Source organism: Herpailurus yagouaroundi, unplaced genomic scaffold (genome assembly GCF_014898765.1).
Source record: "Herpailurus yagouaroundi ecotype Mexico unplaced genomic scaffold, PumYag 159, whole genome shotgun sequence".
NCBI lineage: Eukaryota > Metazoa > Chordata > Mammalia > Carnivora > Felidae > Herpailurus > Herpailurus yagouaroundi.
This window is the reverse complement of record NW_024412400.1, coordinates 63,386,104-63,404,772: the sequence shown is the minus strand read 5'-3', so window position 1 is coordinate 63,404,772 and position 18,669 is coordinate 63,386,104. Positions and strand designations below refer to the sequence as shown.

Sequence of the window (18,669 nt, the reverse complement as noted above, 5' to 3'; positions counted from 1 at the left end):
CAAAATAGTCCCAAACATTTGCTTCAAAAAAAATAAGAGGGGTAGAAGTCGGTGGCAATATCAATGACAGATTGCTTATGAAGTGGTCATTGTTGAAGCCCGGTGATGGGTACAAAGGGGTTTATTATACCATTTGAGCTACTTTTGAATATGATGGAAATTTTTCTTAATGGAAAATTAAAAACGGGAGCGCCTGGGGGGCTCAATTGGTTGAGCATCCGACTTCAGCTTGGGTCATGATCTCTAGGTTAGTGAGCTCGGGCCCCACATCAGGTTCTCTGTTTTCAGTGTGGAGCCCACTTTGGATCCTCTGTCCCCCTCTCTCTCTGCCCCTCCCCTGTTCATGCTCTCTCTACCTCAAAAAAATAAAATAAAATAAACCATTTAACAAATATAAAAACAAATTCGCAAACATGCATAATTAATAGAAAGTTGTTTTTCATGGTTCAGAGTCCACACGTGTAATTTACCCTAACAGTTTCTCCCTTTTAAAATATAATAAATTTACTCTTGGTCAGAACCTATCTGTAGGAAATAAGAAGACAAGATACACTGTACAATGAAGGAAATGTGAAGAGCTTTCCGTCTGGCTGAGAAGACAGGCTAGGTTCACAGCCAGCGGTGACGTTCCAACTTGAGAGTTTCTCGTTTATATTTCTTGATAGGAAAGATTTGGTACAAAGTTCACATTCAATGGGTAGTGCCTTGGGCACACAGGAACCCGACCTTATCAGTAACAGGCTTTTCAACAGATGCTGTTTTCCTACGAAAGTGTGTACACATGAATCTGAAACCAGGACACCACACAGAAAGCACTGATGGATGGGGAAGTGTCCTTTATTTTATTCTTTTCTTGCAGCAGTACTCAAAGATTACTTGCCGGCCCCAACAAAGAGTGTTGGGGTCCTCCCTCTGGAGTTGGGACTCCCTGGTTTCAAATCCTGGGTCACGTAGAGTTATCCAAGCTTTTAATGTCTTACTAGTTTAAAAAATTGGCAAACTGGGAATAAAGCATATCTCAAAGGTATAATAAGGATTAAATGACATCATGTATGAAATATGCTTTTTACCATACCTGGACCAAAGGAAGGACCCAATAAATATTAGCTATTATTTTTATAGCAATTTATGTTTATTCTTAGTGGTTCGACACTTTACAGATTCTCTGGCTAATTAAATATTCTGACATATATATATAAAACATGAGAAATTACCAATTTTCAAATAATCAAATGACTGTGTTTTCTAGGAGACTCAGCTCTTTGAGGGTAGGATCGTGTATTAGTCATCTTTGAATCCTCAGTGTTTAGCATAATACAGCTAATAATCTTTTTCATAGTCCTATGGAATATACAACATATTGAACATAATAAAATACACTGAAAATTAAAAGCCTAAGCATTGTTCTTGTGGTTTTAGAAGGTTAGGACATCAGTCTATAAGCAATTTACAACATGAAATGCACGTGGCTTTTGTGTACCTTTCTTGGGAAACTCATTCAACAAATGCTTAAGTGCCTCTTATACTGAAGGTATTGAATTACGTTCTGCGTCCCTCATCAAGGAACAGGATAGACACAGTCCTTATGCCCATGGAGTTTATGACCAACAGGAGAGACAACTGTGCATGACTTCTTACCAAATGACGTATGTATAATTAGAGAAGCAGCACAGGGCACTGACAGGAGAGACATGGGGCACACACCCTAGCGTAGGGGCCTCTGAGGGGTGATGTGCGGGCTGATAGGTTTGACTGCGTCTGGGGAAGGGAAATAGCAAATTGAGATCTGCAGCTGGAGAAATCAACAGGGATCAGATCGCAAAGAAATTAGAATTTTATTCTAAATGCGGGAAATGATCCCTGCAAAAAGCTAGGACTTCTGGATTTGGGTTAAATAATCTGAGAACATTGAGCAAAATGGGTGGAATATATAAGGAGCAAAACTGGCCACTCATCGATCATTGTTGAAACTGAATGACAGGTACATGATACTCTCCATTTTTGTGAATATTTAAATTCTGCCACAATTCAAAAGAAAAAAAAGAAAGAAAATCCCTCCAGCTACAATGAACAGAAAGGGAGGAGAACAAGATGTGGAGCAAGAGGAGCAAGAACAGATGTGAAGAGAACCGACTTTGCTGTAGAAAAGGTGAAAGAGAAGACAGTTGTGAACTAAAGTGGTAGTGGTAGGAATTGGAGGGAGTGGAAGGATTCTAGGGATAATTGTGAACTTGCAGGGAGAGAATGTGGCGATTGATCAGATCTGAGGAAGAGGAGGAGGGAGACGTTACAAGTGGGTCCTTGTTGTCTGGCTTGGACAGTTAGGTGGAGAAGCTCTCCTGAGGATGAGTGACAGACCTGTCAAGGGGGGATTCTGGTATAGTCTTACTACTTCGTCCCACGAACTCTACCATCTCCAGGTTTAATGTAATTCAGCACACATTTGTTGAATTCTGCCCGTGTGCTAGGGATCACATTGGGAGATATGGAGTGGGCTAAAGAGAAAGAGGCAGTTATAAAAACAATACGGTACCATTAACTGAATGTCTGTGACGGAACTGACATTTTACATCCATTTATCCATAATTCTCACAGCTTCCCTGTAAAGTAGATAATGTTAGGCCTCTTTTACAGATGAAGAAATTGAGGTTCAGAGAGGTTATGTAACTTACCCAAAGTCACACAGCAGGTGTCCAAAATGGAAGTCAAGTCAACTTTTTGACTCAAAAGCCTGTGGTCTTTGCACTACATCATACTACCTCACGGGAGTTTCTGAAAAGGCAGGTGAAGGCGTTCCAAAGAAAATTCTATCCATTTCTCAAGTTGTTTTTCTTAGATTTGCACTGAGGCTAAAAACCACCGTTTCACGATCCAAAGAGATTTGAATGCTAATATGCTGCCTGAAAATTAAATGAATGAAAATTCTGAGACAGGTCAAGCCAGTTCATCACCTCCATCCTAAAGAGTCACAATTATTGCTTAATCAAGTTAAACTGTCTTTTCGCAAATGATACCCTCAGTTCTTTGAATCAAATTATTGGAATAAAGTTCTAGAGTTTTTTGTGTTTCTTCTCTGGAGGATAGACCATTATTGTCTCAAGAGGAGCATCAGTCAAGATATCCAGTACTTTCTCTTCTCTGCTGTGACCCCAGCGACTACAGAAAATGATGGTTTTGTCAAATATTTATATGCCTGGGTGTATTTATTTTTTTACATCTAGGCAATTATTTAGACAGTAAAATATATCCAAACGTTAATATATCATTTCAATGATGTAAAGTGAAATGTGAGGCCTTTTTCCCCCTTAACTTTTTTTTTTTATGGACGATTTTAAACATGCAAAAAAAATCAGATAGTATCACCCAGCTTCAGTACTTCTTAACTCAGTCTTGCTTCATCTATCCCCACCCACTTCTTCCCACATGTTTTGTTCAGAAGTGAATCCCAGACTTTGTATCATTTCATCCATAAATATTTCAGTATGTGTATCTAAGAGATAAGGACTCTTTAGGAGCTGAGTATTTTGTCAAGCATTTCTCTAGACTGGTTGGTGGGGACATATGCCAACGGCTTGCATGCTTCCCAGACAGCTGGTCCTGGCAGTGAACTCACCTCACCTTCCAGTCCAACCAATCAGGTGCCTGGCATCACATTCCTGCACAGAGAGGGAAATGCTTCATGAAACAGAGTCTATCAGTGACAACTGATGGAACCAGAGACTGGAAGGCGCCAAGGGGGTAGAGCTGTGACTGCCGGAGCCCAGCTGAAGGGTGGCTAGGATAAGAGGAACGGCATCAGGAGAGTGATGACAGGGGCAGACGCTATGGTAAAGGGGTTATGGCAGAATAGCAAGGAAGGGATGGATATTGAGCATGGGTGGATGCTGAGCATGGGTGAGGGGGACAGGGGGCAGGCTAGGGTCACAAAAGGACCACTGTGACCACTAGAAGCATTTGTGAGCTACGTAGGGACCCACTGAACAAGGAGGGGTTTGGGGGCTGGGCTCCATGTAATTTTAGTGATCGAGTCTGCAGCAGACCGCTTTGTTCCTCTCCATCTGCACTCTTATTATGATTTTAGCCCTGGAATGAGGAAGAGGGGTAAGGGGGTTCAAAACCAAGCATGAAGCCTTTTGTACTCAGGCTAAATTGTCATGTCAGAAGTCTAGTGTGGCTCCGAGCTTTTGGTCATTGAGGTGGTTGGTGTAGTTTTGAGAGCTAGGGTTTTTTTTAATCGGGAGGCCTGTCTGTGATCTCCCATCACTTGGGGAAGAAGGTGACTTCAAGACACCAAATCCTTCAACAACGGAGCATGTCATAGGCCAGCTTGTTTTCCACCTGGACCTCAGGGGTGGATTATGTGTTCTCAAAGGTGATTATGTGGTTTTTTTCCCCCTAAAAGACAAGAAAGTTACTATTTTAGCGCCGCAGACCTGCTTTTTGAATCACCTGGTTCTGCAAAGCAGCAATAAAGAGTGTGGCTTCAGGCAGCAATTTTTCAATCCCAGCTGCCTCCAGCATTTGCTGGCAGCAACCCTGGAGGAATCATTTTGACTTGCAAGAAACCTGTTTACTTGAGATTTGAGCTGCTATCCAAAACAGCACTCAGTGGGCTAATGCAGGCCAACTAAACTAGGAATCCTGCAGCCAGGAGGCTCTTCAAGCATTTATCCTGTCCTCTTGGAGAAGTCTCAGAGCTGATGCTCTCAGGCCCTATGGGTCATCCATTATTTCTTCATTAATCAGGCACTTGCCATGTGCTCAGTACTGTGCTAGATGCTTTGGGATAGACATATAATGCAAAAGAATTGGCATGAGACTTGAGACACCCAGGTTCTATCCCTCTGGCTTCCCTTTAGTCTTCCCTGCTGGTCTTTAGCTAGCAGCAGGATCTTTGTAAAGCCATTTAACCTGTCTACGCAAATGTTTCCTCATCTATAAAACTAGAGGGGCACACTCGGGACCTTTAAAATCCCCTGTAGTTCTAAAATTCAAGATTCTAAGGAATAGAAAACTTATAACTAGGTATTTTAATTGAATATCCACTAAGTGCAAGATATAGTGAAAATACAAAGATTTCCTCAATTGTTCGGTTAAAACATTAGGGAATATTGTTTTTTAGATTATAACATAAAAGGAACTTCCAAATTATATGACTTGACTAACAAAATGTTCTACCCAGAAGATACGCGACATAGGAGTTAGGTGCTGTGTCATTCTAGGACCCCTGCTGTGACAAAATGGTCCACAGCCACCTTGCCCATGTCTTGGAAGTCATATCTCATGGATGAATCAGCCTTAGATCTCTGATTCATTTATAAAAAGCAATAACCAACTCACATTGAGTTAAGCAAGAGGGTGAAATACTTTGGCACATGACATGGAAATGTCAAGGGATTGGCAGGGTTTGGCATAGTTTGATCCAGGAATTAAATGATGTCCTGGTTCTTGGCTTGTCTCCATCTCTCTTTTCCACTCTTCTCCATATTGGCTTCATTCTCAGACTCCATATGGTGGCAAGATGACTGCCAGGAGCTCCAGGCCACCAGGCTATCTGGACTGATAGCTGCCACACAGGTCCTGGAATTCACTCTGATTAAACTAAGTTGGAAATGACTTAAAATAAGGAGTGACATTTGAGCTGGAACTTAACGTGTGAGAGCTTGTGAATTGTTAGTGGGATGGAGAAAATAGCCCAGGCAAAGGCAGAAAGATATACGAGAGCTTGGTGTGTTTAGGGAAATCTAAGACTCCAGCTCTTTAGAAGCCGGGGGGGCTTTGGGGGAAGCGAATACTGATGTACCCAATTTTTGTCTAGAGTTTTAGACAACATCTTAACTCAATCTTCATGATTTTGGCAAAAGACTTTCCTTCTAATCTACCTACCTCATTTGAACTCTTTCTTTTTAAGTTTATTTATTTTGAGAGAGAGAGAGAGAGAGAGAGAGAGAGGAGAAGAGGCAGAGAGAGAAGGAGAGAGAGAATCCCAAGCAAGCTCCACGTTGTCAGGACAGAGCCCAACGCGGGGCTCGAACTCACTAACTTTGAGATCATGACCTGAGCTGAAATCAAGACTCAGATGCTCAATTGACAGAGCCACCCAGGTACCTCTGAAACCCTTTTATAAGTTTAAAATGTCACCAAATAAGCCACAAAAGTTTGATTGACAAAGACTCCCACCCCTAGAATTGCCAAGTTATATTAAGTTCTAAGTAGCCATTGTGTTCAGATTTCCAGACCAAACCCTTGGAGCTTTCAGAAAGGATGAGTGTCACTGGGACTTTCAGTCCTGTTGGAAGAGGGTGATCACAGGACTTGGGAGTGATGTTTGCCTTGAAGCTTAGCGAGGTTGGCTTTGACTTGGGCTCTCCCGAAAGTAGGCCCTGAGACAAGGATTTGAGTGCATGTAGTTTATTGGGCAGTGATCTCAGCAAACATCAACTGGGGAATAAGAAAGTGAAATAATGAGGTGTTATGGGCTGAACTGTTTTCCCTCAAAATTTATGTTGAATTCCTAACCCCCAGCACCTCAAAATGTGACTTTATTTGGGAATAGGATATTACATATATAATTAGTTCAGTTAGGATGAGGTCATACAGACCCCTGGATTATGGGACAGGCCCTAATCCAATATTAAAAGGGGAAATTTGAACACAAACACACAGAGAAGTAGAAAACCACATGAATATGAAGGCAGAGATCAGAGCGATACTTCTGTAACCCAAGAAACATCAAAGATTGCAAACAATTAGAAACTAGTTTAAAAGAATGTAACAGATTTTTTCTCTGTTTGGATGAAACTAAGATGCCCAGCACCTTGATCTGGATTTCCAGCCTCCAGAACTGTGAGACAATAAATTTCTGTTGTCGAACCTCCCCAGTTCAGTAAAACTTTGTTCTGACAGTCCCAGCAAACTAATACAGAAGAAAAGGCACCAATAAATGATGTGCTATCAGGCAAGTTACCATTGTGCTCTAATGGGTCTTAATCTCAAATGGACAACTTTGCAGGCAATGCGGAATGTGCACCTCAAAATTGTCCTGCCAGACTCAGCAATAAAAAGGCAACCCAATTTAAAAATGGACAAGGATAGATATCTCTCCAAAGAAGATATGCAAATGACCAGTGAGTATGAGAAAAGATGTTTAACATTGTCTTTGTTTGAGCTGCTAAAACACAATACCATAGACTGGGTGGCTTGTGCAACATTTATTTTTCACAGTTCTAGAGGCTGGAAGTCCAACATGGGTGCCAACATGATCAAGTTCTTGGAGAAGGCCCTCTTCCTGGCTTGCAGATGTCTTCTCATTGTATCCTCCTGTGGAGGAGAGAAGGCTAGCTCTCTGCCTCTTCTCATGAGGACACTAATCCCATCATGAAACTCCATCCTCATGACCTAATTACCTCCCAACATCCTACCTTCAAATACCATCATATAGGGCTTCAACATATGAATTTTGGGGAACACAAACATCCAGTCTATAGCAGCATCACAAATAATTAGGGAATAATGGTTAATAATTAAAAAGATGGATAATAACAAGTGTTAATGAGGATACAGAGAAGTGGGAACCCTTATTCTTACTGGTGAGATTTTGGTGCAGCTGCTTCAGCAAACAGTTTTCCAGTTCCTCAAAAAGTTAAACATGGAGTTATGATATGACCCAGCAATTCCACTCCAAGGTATGTAGCCAAGAGAATTGAAAATATATGTCCGTCCACACAAAGACTTGTACAATGAATGCTCATAGCAGCATTATTCATAATAGCTCAAAGTGGAGACAGTGCAAATGAATCACTTGATGAATGGATAAACAAAATGTGGTATACCCATAAAATGGAATATTATTCAGCAATAACAAAGAATGAAATACTGATACATACTACAACATGAATAGACCTTGAAAACGTGTTAAGTGAAAGAAGCCAGTCACAAAAAGCCACATATGATATGATTCCACTTACATGAAATTCCTAGAAAGACAAATCAATAGAGACAAAAAGTGTTTTAGTGATTGCCAGGGCCTGGAGGGATGGTGGAGTGGGGAGTGACTATTAAGGGGTATAAGGGTGTCTTTTCAGTGTGATGAAAATGTTCTGGAACTAGAACATTGAATAGTGATGGTTGTACAGTTGTGTGAATATATAAAAACCACTAAATTGCACACTTTAAAGTGTGAGTTTTATGGTATGTAAATTTTTCCTCAATTAGAGAGAGAGTGGATCTTTAACAAAACTATCCTGCCTGCGGGATGAGGGAACTGGAATACTTATCAACCAGTCCCCAACAGTCATTGGTTGAAGGCTGCTTCCGGGATGTATTAATTCTCTGGAACTTATGGCCAGATTTATATGCGGAGTCCAGGATTCAGAGACAGGTTTGCAAATGTTATGACTTGGAAATTCGGGGTAGATATTTTCAGGAACTCTCCATTTCAAAAATATGGAAAATTCCTCACAGCCTCATGGACAAATGATACTTGCCTCCCAGGGTTATACAGTATTGACTCCTTACTGCTCTGTGCTCATACAAGTCAGAGTAGTCCCTCAACTTGGAAGCTGAAGCATTACATAACGAGGGTTTTCCATGAACTGCTTATGACTTGACTTGTTTTGAGATGATCCACAGTTATTTTAGCTGTAAACAATGGAAATTGACCATGGCCAGGAAGGCTGTCATAAAAAAGATGGACAGTAACAAGTGTGAGGGAGGATGTGGTAAATTGGAACCCTCATTTATTGCTATGAGAACAAAATGAATTTAGAGGCAAAGTCCAAGTGGCTCACTCCCTTTATCTATCTATCTATCTATCTATCTATCTATCTATCTATCTTTAAGTAGGCTCTATACCTAACGTGGGGCTTGAACTTACAACCCTGAGATCAAGAGTTGTGTGCTCTACTGACTGAGCCAGCAAGGTGCTCCCCAATACAATACAAATGGTAGTATTATTAAATGCAGCCACAATCTGCAATCATATTTGTGTCTCCAACAACTAATTTCTGAAGCTGCCAGGCAATTATATTTGCCAGGCACAACTGGTCCACGGTGAGCAGGTAAATGATTTACACCCCAGAGACAATCTCCTCAAAGCTTTTGCCCTTCCTTTACTTGGTACAAACATCCAGCTTGGGTTTTCTGTGTTCTGTTCTATCTGCCTCTCATTTCTAAAGCCTTTCCTTCATCCTTTTTCTCACCACATGGCCCTATGTGTCACCAAACCCTTTTTTTCATCATCTTTGTCAAGGGCCTTTAAATGCTAAGCTGATCTGGAACAGCAGCTCTCACATTTTTTTGGTCTCGGGATTCCTTAAATAATCTTAAAAATGATTGAGGATGCTAAAAAAGCTTCTGTTTCTGTAGATTATTCACTGCATTGAAAAATTTAAAAGCTGAAATTGAAAAAAAAATTTATTCATTGATTTTAAAACAACAGTGAAAGAGATTACATGTTAATTTAAATTCCATAAATATGTTTTTCAAAAAAACATTTGTGGGAAGAGCAGTACTATTTTTAACAAATCTCTTGAATGTCTGGCTTAATAGAAGAAAGTTAGATTCTCATATCTGCCTGTGCATTTCTCCTCTTGCCATATCACACCAGAAAACTCCATGGTACACTTTGAGAAAATGAGTATGGGAAGGCAGGAACATATTAGCATTATTATGAAAATAATTAGAACCTGCAGACCTCCTGGAAGGGACAAGCAGCAGTCCCCAGACCGTGTGTTGACAACTGTTGCTAGTTTTGGTACTCTTCACTCTTTGCGTGGATCCGTACTTCCATTGGGCGCCATTTTCCTCCAGTGTGAATAACTTCCTTTTACCATTTCTTGCAACGTAGGTCTGTTGGTAGTAAATTCTTTCAACTTGCATGTTTGAAAAAAGTCTTCATTTTGTTTTGGCTTTTGAAAGATATTCTCACTGGAGTGGTAGAATTCTAGATTGGCAATGTTTTATTTCAGTATTTTAATGGTGTTGCTCCACTGTCTTTTCACTTAAGCTATTTCTTTTTTTTTTAATTGGGATGTAATTATAATTAACATATAACATTAAAACAGTTTGAGGTGTGGAGTATAATGATTCAATATTTGTATGTATTGTGAAAGAATCACCACAATATGTCTAGCTAACATCCATCACCATGCATAGTAACTTTTCCTTGTGATAACTTTTAAGACCTACCCGCTTAGCAACTTTACAATATATACAATATAGGTTTATTAACTATAGTCATCATACTGTACATTACATCCCTATGCTTATTTGTTTAATAACTGGAAGTTTGTACCTTTTGACCACCTTCACCTATTTCAACCACACTCCACCATCTGTCTCCTGAAAACCACCAAATCTATTCTCTGTGTCTGAGTTCAGGTTTTTATTTCATTTTTTTTAGATTCTACATGTGACATCATATAGTATTTGTCTTTCTCTGTCTGACTTATTTCATTTATCATAATGCCCTCAAAGTTCACCCATGTTTTCACAAACAGCAGGGTTTCCTTATTTTTTTTATGGCTGAATAAATTTCCATTGTATTTCTATATACCATATCTTCTTTATACATCTACCCATTGATGGACACTTAGATTGCTTCCACGTCATGGCTATTGTAAATAATTCTGCAGTGAAAGTGGGGGTGCAGATAGCTTTTCAAGTGAGTATGTTTATTTCCTTCAGGTAAATACCCAGAAGTGGGATTGCTGGATCATATGGTAGTTGTATTTTTAATTTCTTGAGGAAATGCCATACTGTTTTCCATAGTGGTAGTACCAATTTATATTCCCACCAACAGTGAACAAGGTTCACATTTCTGCACATCCTAGCCAACACTTGTTATTACTTGTTGTTTTGACCTTCTGACAGGTAAGGACTGATATCTTATTGCAGTTTTGATTTGCATTTATGTGATGATAGGTGATATTGAGCATATTTTCATGTACCTTCTGGCCATCCATTTGTCTTTTCTGGAAAAATGTCTGTTCAGATCCTCTGCCCATTTTTTAATAAGATTGTTTTTTTGCTATTGAGTTGTATGAGCTTTTTACAGGTTTTGGATATTAACCCTTTATCAGACATATACTTTGCAAATATTTTCTCCCATTGAAGATGTTGCCTTTTCATCTTGTTGATAATTTCTCTTGCTGTGCAGCAGCTTTTTAGTTTGACATAGTCCCTCTTATTTTTTATTTTTATTTTTTTAACATTTATTTATTTTTGAGAAAGAGAGCAAGCACAAGGGGAGGAGGGGCAGAGAGAGAGGGTGACAGAGGATTTGAAGCAGGCTCTGCACTGACAGCAGACAGCCTGATGTGGGGCTCAAACTCACAAGCAGTGAGATCATGACTTGAGCCGAAGTAGGACGCTTAACCAACTGAGCCACCCATGTGCCCGTTTTTGCTTTTGTTGCCTTCACCTGTGTTGCTTCTGATGAGAAATCCACTGTCACCTCTATTTTGTTTTTCTGTATATAATGTGTTTTTTCCATTTCTGCACTTAAGATTCTCCCTTTATCCCTGGTTTTGAGCACTTTGATTATGCTGTACCCTAGTATAGTTTGTTTGTTTTCCCTCATGGGTCTTGTGCTTGGGGTTTGTTGGGATTTTTTTGACCTGTAGGTTTAAAGTTTTCATCAAATTTGAAGAAATTTGGTCATTATTTCTTCTGGTGTTCTTTCAGTTGCCTTCTCACATATTTCAGGGATTCCAATTACTCACATATTCAGCTACTTAAAGTTGTCCCACAGCTCACTAATGCTTGGCTCATTTTTTATAATTTATTTAAAAATAATTATAGTCTTACAGGAAGTTGCAAAAGCATACACAGAGTCCCTTGTACTCTTCTCTCAGTTTCTCGCAATGGTACAGCTGTAGTGTAGGAGCAAATCAAGAAAAATAACGTAGGTACACGTCTGTTAACTAGACTATATAGCTTATTTGGGTTGCATCATTTTTAATATACATTTGTAATTGTGTGTATAGTTCTGTGCAATTTTATCATACATGTAAATTCATGTAATACCACCACAATCAAGATATGATTGTTTTATCACCACAAAAGGTCTCCCTTGTGCTACCCTTTTATATTCAACCACTATCCCTGTCTATCGGTAACCACTAGTCCATTCTCCATTTCTATAGTTTTGCATTTTGAGAATATTATATAAATGGAATCATAAAGTGTGTAACATTTTTAAATTTATGAGTGAAACCATCTGAACCTGGAAATTTCTTTATGGGAAGGTTCTTAAATACAAATTTAGTATGTGCATGTATGTATGCATTTATTTATTTATTTTTAAAGTTTATTTATTTATTTTGAGACAGAGAGAGAGAGAGAGAGAGAGAGAGAGAGCAGGGGAAGGACAGAAAGAGAGAGGGTGAGAGAATCCCAAGCTAACAGCGCACAACTTGATATGGGGCCTGATCTCATGAACTGTGAGATCATGACTTGAGCAGAGATCAAGAGCCTGAAGCTTAACCCAATGAGCCACTCAAGCACCCCACAAATTTAATTTTTAAAATAGGATATAAGAATATTCAGGTTATCTACTTCCTTTTGAGTGGGCTTTGATCATTTGTATTTTTCAAGGAATTTTATTTTATCTAATTTATCAAATCTACTGTCATAAAATTGTTCACAATATTCCTTTACGATCTCTTTAATGTCTGTAGGCATCTGATATTTGTCATTTCTGTCTTCTTTCTTTTTTTCTTGATGAGTTTTGCTAGAAGTGTACCCATTTTAAACACTCTTAAATAACCAGCTTTTGTTTCCTTGATTTCATTCTACTGTTTTCATTGATATTCCTTTTTTTGCTTTATAATTCCCTTCTACTTGCTTTGGGCTTAATTTTTTTTTCTAGTTTTTTAAGGTAGAAGCTTAGACCCTTGATTTGATAATTATCTCTTTCTCTCTTTTTTTATGGATCAATTATTTAATTAGATTCCTTGTAAGTGATTTAGAATACCAATTTGTGAGGATAAACTCCATTTGTGAGAGAAAACACAGAGCAGAGGTAGCCCTGAAGTGAGGAACGGTTTGATTTTTGGCAGAATTTGCAAGTCCACAGCTTTCTAATCAAGCTTGCACTGCTCTGTAATCTCCTATTTGTCTTTCTCTTTGTCAAAGACCTCACCTTCCTGATGAATGGCTTTACGCAGCTTCTTCTTTGTGAAGAAAGTATCAGTGAGATGTTTTGGGATTTTCACACTGCTGATATCAATTTTGGTGGAGGTGGCAATGACATATTTCTGGTGTGTTCTACACAGAGGAACTCGATTGAGGGCCAGAGGTCCAGTCACAAGTAGCAAGCCACTGGGCAGCTTGGGTGGCTCTGTCGGTTAAGCGTCCTACTTTGGCTCACATCATGATCTCACAGTTCATGAGTTCAAGCCCCACGTCAGGCTCTGTGCTAACAGCTCAGAGCCTGGAGCCTGCTTCAGATTCTGTGTTTTCCTCTCTCTCTGCCCCTCCCCTGCTTGCAGTCTCTCTCTCTCTCTCAAAAATAAATAAACATAAAATAAACAAAAACAAGCAGCAAGCCCCTGCTCAGTTGCTTCAGGAAAACTACCCTCTTGCCTCTCTGGCGCCCAGTGAAGATGATCAAAATGGCCCCAGGAATGAGGCTAGCTCGGAGTTTTCTCACATGCTGACTGAAAGGTTTTTTTGTTTTTTTTTTACCATGGTTCAACAGCTTTTGAGGTGCATCTTCAATAGGATAATCCCTAGGCATTTTGCAAAGTTTAACCACTTGGATACCACTTGTCACCACCAACTGGTTTTGTGACAGTAGTAAGAAACTTCTTTTTCTTTTCAACCTTGGATTTGGTTGCTGAATACTTCCTCTTATATAGCCTTTCTGGAATACACAGCCATTCAAATACCTGCTAGTTCCCCTGTCTGACAGGGTTTTAGTCACAGTGGGGCTTCTCCTTCTTTGCGTTTTAGGCTTGAGATTACCCTTCTTAACCTTGTCACTAGCATCAGCCTTCTTGTCTTCAGATTTCTTCTCCTTAGTGTCTGGCTTCTCAGCTTTTTCACCTGTCATCTTGCAAAATGGGAAAGAGAAAAACCTTTCTATTTTTCTAATGTAAACATTTAAGTGCTATAAATTTCTCTCTAAGCACTGCTTTGGTTATATGCCCAAAATTCTGATATGTTTTGTCTTTATTTAAATTTTTTTCAAAATATTTTCTAATCATCCATTTGACCTCCTTTTAGACTCATGGGTTATTTAGAAGTATGCTGCTTAATTTCCAAACATTTGGATTTACCAAATCTTTTCCATTTTAGATTTTATTTTAGATTTCTATTTTAGATTTTAGATTTCTATTTTAATTCTGTTGTAGACAGAAAGGTTAGTATGATTTCAATTCTTTTAAAAAAATGTTTATGGCCTAGAATATGATCTAACTTGGTGAATGTTACATTGGCACTTGAATTTGTATTCTGATTGGGCAGAGTGTTCTATAAGTGGAAATTAAGTCAAAGAGGCTAATAGTATAATTCTCTTCTATATGCTTTCTGATTTTTCTGTCTACTTGTCCTGAGACAATAGTGTTGAAGTCTTTAACTCTATCTGTAGGATAGTCTATTTGTCCTATCAATTCTAACAATTTTTGCTTCATGTATTTTGAAGCTTTGTTCTTAGGTGCATACATATTTAGGATTGTTATATTTTCTTGATGAATAATTCCTTTATCATCATGTAATGACCCTGTTTATTATTGTCCACTTTATTTGATATTAATAAATCTACTGAAGCTTTCTTTTGATTTGCGTTTGTGTTCTTTTTCCTTTTAAGTTATCTAAGCATTAATTTTTATCTAAGCTGATCTCCTCTGCCTTTTAGTTTTATTTAAACCATTTATATTCAGTGTTGGCCTTAAATATACCATCTCTCTAGTTTCCTTCTGTTTGTCTGTTCTTAATTCATTTTCCCAACCTGGGTGAGGGGCCAGACCCATGACCCAAGCTCAGCCAGAAGGATGCTCCCACCAAGAACCTTGACTCTTGAAAGAGTGACACAAAGAGAGCAGTCAGATCATTCAAGCAGAAGTGTGGTGGCAGGATTCAATGGCATTGAAGACCTGAGTAGCCTGTTCTGGTGGTTGGGTTTCTAGGCTGCCAGATATTTCCCGGTTCCTTCCTATTTTCTAAGCATACTTTTCCAGTCTTCCTTCAATCTTGGGAGCCATTCACATCCTTCCCCAAAAATCCCATTTCCGTGTCCTCTAGCCAGAGTTGGTTTAATTCATTGTCACCAAGAGCTCTGAGAGATACAGAGATCTCAGCAGCAATGATTTCAGAAGAATGTTGGGTACAGAAACCAGCTTGCAATGGGTTAAACTGAAGTGGAGAATAAGAATTCTTAAAAAGGACAAGGAGTGAAAGGAGGGATAAAGATATTTGAGAGAGAAGTAAAGTGTAAAGAAATTGGTTGTTGGAAAAGGCGGAGGTCTGAGCACATTTGTAGGCTGAAGGGTAGAAACCAGTGGAAGAAGCCACTGGAATAAATTTCTTCTTTACCTTGACATTTAAGTTTTCCTGCAGGGGTGCCTGGCTGGCTTAGTTAGTCAAGCATGAGACTCTTGATCTCGGGGGTTATAAGTTCAAGCCCTATGTTGGGTGTAGAGATCGCTTAATTAAAATTATTTTCCTGTAGTATGATTCCCATCTTGTTTTCTAGACTCACTTCCCAATATTCCTTATAATTAAGGCAATCAGGACACTTAATATTTTCTATAAATGCCCCATAGTATGTCTTTGGTTTTTTTTTTTTAAGATTCTTTAAAAAATTTTTTTTAATGTTTATTTATTTATTTATTAAAAAAAATTTTTTTTTTCAACGTTTATTTATTTTTGGGACAGAGAGACAGAGCATGAACGGGCGAGGGGCAGAGAGAGAGGGAGACACAGAATCGGAAACAGGCTCCAGGCTCTGAGCCATCAGCCCAGAGCCCGACGCGGGGCTCGAACTCACAGACCGCGAGATCGTGACCTGGCTGAAGTCGGACGCTTAACCGACTGCGCCACCCAGGCGCCCCAATGTTTATTTATTTTTGAAAGACAAAGAGCACGAGCAGGGGAGGGGCAGAGAGAAAGGGAGACACAAAATCCCAAGCAGGCTCCAGGCTCTGAGCTGTAAGCACAGAGCCTGATGTGGGGTTGGAAATCATGAGCCTGAGCCAAAGTCAGATGCTTAACTGGCTCAGCCACCACAGCGTCCCTGTCTTTTTTTATTTGCTTACTTGGTTTGTTTTTACTCAGGATATAGCCTTGGCCTGGAATATTTACACAGATTATTATAGCCTGGATGGCTCAGTTGGTTCAGCATCCAACTCTTGATTTCAGCTCAGGTCATGATCCCAGGGTTGTAGGATCAAGTGCCACCCCCCACCCCCACCAGTGTCGGGCTCCACACTGAGCATGGAGCCTGCTTAAAATTCTCTCTCTCTCTTTCTCTCTCTCTCTCTGCCCTTCTCCCCCAATCTTGCACTCTCTCTCCCTAAAATAAAAACAAACAAAAAACCTAAATACACAGATCATTCTACTGATCCTATTAGTCCTCAAAAGCTCAGACACCATCCTAAAGGCTTCTTCAGATCCCTTGAATGAGTGTGATTTCCTCTGACATTAAAATTCCCAAAGCACCTTGTATGTCTTTTATCATTTCTAATCAGATTATGCCCTTGAAAGATAGTCATTGTGTACTTGTCTTATTACTCCTTCTTTTCAGTGTGAGGTTCATGGCTGGGATTGTTGTCGTGCTGTACTCATCTAGCACAAGGATTTGTACATAGCAGATGCTCAGCAAATACTAGTTGAATTCACAGTGGAAGGAACAGAAAAATTCTTAATAGGGATTGAGTTACAATGGTTGGGAAGTTCTCAGGAATTTAGTATTGTAGCCAGGAATCCACTCTCAGTGGATAATGGCAGCTCTGTTCATCCAAAGTTAAACTGGGAGGTGAGGAAATGGAGTTGCACTTGGGAGTCCCAGTCTGAGAGAAACCTCACACTCTGTAGTTCTCCTCCCATCCAGGATGTGATTATTCATGTGTGCAGAGAAAATGAAGGTACTGCTGCTATATACAATATGGATCTCACAATGTTGAAAAGTTCAACACAGAAAACTACGTATGATAACTTTATATACACGAAGTTAAAAGGAGGCGAAACTAGGGGTGCCTGGGTGGCTCAGTAGGTTGAGTGTCCAACTTCAGCTCAGGTGATGATCTCATGTTTTGTGCTGCTGTCAGTGTAGAGCCTGCTTCAGATCCTCTGTCCCCCCCCCCTTCTCTGCCCCCCTCCTGCTTGCGCTCTCTTAAAAATAAAACATTAAAAAAAAAAAAAAGGCAAAACTAACCACATGGTGTCACAAGTGAGCGTGCTGGGGAAGGGAGAAGTCAGGTTCTTGGTAGGCATTAGGAGTTGTGGGTGCTTCTAGGTGCTGGTGTTCTACTACTTGGTCTGACTGATGTCACATGGTTATGTTCCCTTTGTGATGCTTCACTGAACCATGCACTTACGATGTGTATGGCTTTCTCTAGGTATGTTACACTTTTTATTGTAAAAGTTTGTTTTAGGGGTGCCTATGTGGCTCAGTCAGCTAAGCCTCTGACTGTCAATTTCGGCTCAGACCATGATCTCATGCGTGTGGTGAGTTCTAGCCCTGCATTGAGCCCTGTGCTGATAATGCAGAGGCTGCTTGGGATTCTCTCTCTCTCCTTTCTCTGCACCTCTCTCACTTGTGTGCTTTCTTTCTCAAAAAAAAAAAAAAAAATAATAATAATAATAATAAAGGTTTCTTTTAAAATATTTCTTGTGCCTGTATATACATTTCTAAATTATCCAGTTAGACTGTTCTAGCAGCAGAACATTAAAAGGCAACAGGAAGTTGATCACATACAACAATTAAAGCAAACCACCTTCTCTAAATGCACACTTCTTGGTTGCCTTCATCTGCAGGGGGTTCTTAATGTTCCTCTGGGAGGTATGAAGTTTTAGAGCACAAATCTTTTTGGGGAAAAAACTCCCATAATTGCATGTTGTATTAAGAAAAAAAAAGCATCCAACAGGAAGGAAATGGAATTGTTTTCAGCAGCCTAGAATAATGTCTTGGGTTGCTTCCTCTTTGTAACATGGCAGGTGAGGGTAGAGTAAACAAAATGAGCATCCTTGTGGATTTTATTTTAGGTAGGGTTGACTTTAGCATAATAAGTGCAAGATACTTAGAGAGAAATGGAATACTTACTTGATATTGTCCAAATGTTAAGTCTTGGTGCTGGAAGCCTCTATCACAAAGAGGCCCAAAGTATTTTGTTCCTTTTTTCCTACCCAGACAGTAGGGGTTATTTCTCACTTGGATTTGTAAAGTCTTGGAGGCCAATATTCTCCATTTGGGAAAGCATCTGTTGATGGTAAAAAAAAAAAAAAAAAAGACAGGGAATGAGTGATGGCAGCTGTAAAATTCTTGCTGGCTGGATAAATGCTATCTCATTGGTCTTCTCTTTTTGCCTCCCCAAGCTCACCTTCCTGCTCTCTCTCTCAAAGTCCCACAGCATTTATGTTTTTGTCTCTTTGGCACATAGGGTTTGACTTTGTAACTGCCTTATTCCGGGGGGGGGGGGGGGGGGGGGGGGGGGGGGGGGGGGGGGG

General features: G+C 39.7%; 1 pseudogene; it reads right to left on the bottom strand.

The window, feature by feature from the left end:
- Nucleotides 1-12,858: 12,858 nt before the first annotated feature.
- On the bottom strand, nucleotides 12,859-14,282 carry LOC121033360 (60S ribosomal protein L6-like; annotated as a pseudogene).
- Between the last annotated feature and the right edge of the window lie 4,387 nt (nucleotides 14,283-18,669).